Consider the following 2,261-nt stretch of genomic DNA (forward strand, 5'->3'; position numbering starts at 1 on the left):
TGAAATTCTTTGTTTATAACCGTTTTACATATATTACAGTATGATTTACAGGTTTTTTCAAGTTGTATTAATATTAGTCTAATTAAAATTAGTTTTCTAAATTAAGTAAACCTATTTCAAAATGAGAAATTTGTATGTAAAAATATTCACAAAATAGTTTAATTTACTTTCTTTTTAGCTAGCATTATATTACATATAAATTTTCCTTATATGTAATTCAATATATTAAATGATTATAAGAATTCTGGACTTATAAATGATTAATTGTACATATGATATAGTTGTGCATTATTATGATAAGTTGTAACAATAATAATTGACACGTGATAATGATTTATGTTTTTGTTTTTTAATTAAGTAGTCCAAAATTCAAATTTCGATTGGCCTTTGAATATGAAATAAATTATATTAAAAAAAGAATATCTATTTTTATGTGCAAAGATTAATCGCCGGCTTCAAAACTATAACTACTTCTTCTTACTAGTACCAAAGGAAAAAAATGATATGTTATACTCATTAACTTCTTCACAGCCCATTTTCTTTGTTTTTGTTTGTACCCACCAATCCAATATTAATTAATAGCACTACTTTTTCTCTCACAAATGACCCATAATCAAACCCCCCACATCCCACACCCACTTGGTCCCCACCCCCACCCCCCCTCCTTGTGCCTATCATTTGGATATTGTTTAATCCTTTGGTCGCCCCCCTCAAGTCATGTTCCTCCCTCCTGTTTTGACCCAAAACCCTTTCTTTTTTTCCCTCCTCCCAATACCCCTATAGGTTTGTTGTTTGTCACTTTGATTGTATAATTAGCTTAGCTCTCTTTTTCAACTAAGTGGTGTGATGATAGCCATGGATTGACACCAACCACAACCATCATCAGAAACATTAGCATCAGAAAATGGGTGAGAATCAGAGGACTATGGAGAAGAAGGGGGAGAAAAGGGTCCTCATCCTCTTGCTCAAGCTGGAACTGGTTCTTTCCCTGGAGGCTTCATTGGGAAACATAGGTTGCAAGCAGCCATAACCAACCTCAATAACCAAATTAGTATTTTGCAGGTCATCTCAACTCATCATGCCTCTTTTTTGTGTCAATTTGGTGATCCATCTTATTTTGTTCAATTTATATGCACAATTTTTTTCTCTTCATCTTAATTCTCCTAGAAGAAGAATTTGATAAATGAACTATGATGAGCAGGAAGAATTGGAAAAAGTTGAAACAATTGGTGAATCCTCCACCGTTTGCAAGGAGTAAGCAAAGCCAACATATAAGACTATGATATTATTATTCTTTCTTATGGTTCTTCAAACCTTAGAGTTTAATTATTGTTCATAATCTAAATTGAATTGCTCCATCCATTTTGTGCTCTTGCAGTTTAATTTCAAGCGTTGAATCCATTCCAGATCCTCTCCTTCCATTGTAAGAAATTAATCCTCTTGATGTTCATGATATTAATTTTAAGGGTCCAATGTTGCGTTGTATGTGTTTTTTAATGTACTAGTAAAGAAAGTAAATAATATATTATAATCCAAAAGGTAAAAAAAGAAAAGATATTTGAACAAAAATGATTAATGTATTAGAGTTAAGGTTAAGGTAAAATGTTTGTTTGCAGCACCAAAGGTTCAGTTGATGCTGGTTGGGATCGATGGTTCGGAGGTGCCCACCACTCTCGAAATCACAAACGTTGGATTTAGATATTTTGTTTTTTATTTATATATATTTTTTGGTTACTATGAACAAATAATTTAATATTTACCTGTTAGTGATGGAAACAAAAGAGGATATTCTAATGTACTACAGTGATAAATGAATTACATGTTCTTTCAGTTTTTAATGATTCACTTTTCTTTCCAGAAAAAGAAAAGCATGATGATTATAAATGAATCGAAATTCCTTCTTTAGTTTTTTTATTATTGTGTTTGATACTTCTGTTTTGTTTTCCAGCATTTTTTGTTTCTTATTTTGCCATATTTGTGTTATAACAACGACTAGATAGCTTTTGCGCTATTTTTAACTCGATTAATTAGGGAGAAGAATAAACATTATTTTCTTAATTATTATGTATTATCTAAGTTTCGTATCAATGACAATGGACAAAGTCAAAACAATTGTATAGAATCTTAAGAGGGTGAGGACCAGACACATTTAATATGGCTCTTTGCTTTTTTTTTTTTACTTCATTTTTATTTTTTATTTATTTTATTCTGTCTAGATATATCTTGTATGATACGGGCTATATCATTTAAACAAAATTTTC

At 30.6% G+C, this 2,261-nt stretch overlaps 1 pseudogene; it reads left to right on the top strand.

Moving 5' to 3' along the window:
• The first annotated feature begins 649 nt into the window (after window positions 1-649).
• On the top strand, window positions 650-1,914 carry LOC114374894 (annotated as a pseudogene).
• Window positions 1,915-2,261: the final 347 nt, after the last annotated feature.

Source organism: Glycine soja, chromosome 11, assembly GCF_004193775.1.
Source record: "Glycine soja cultivar W05 chromosome 11, ASM419377v2, whole genome shotgun sequence".
Classification (NCBI taxonomy): domain Eukaryota; kingdom Viridiplantae; phylum Streptophyta; class Magnoliopsida; order Fabales; family Fabaceae; genus Glycine; species Glycine soja.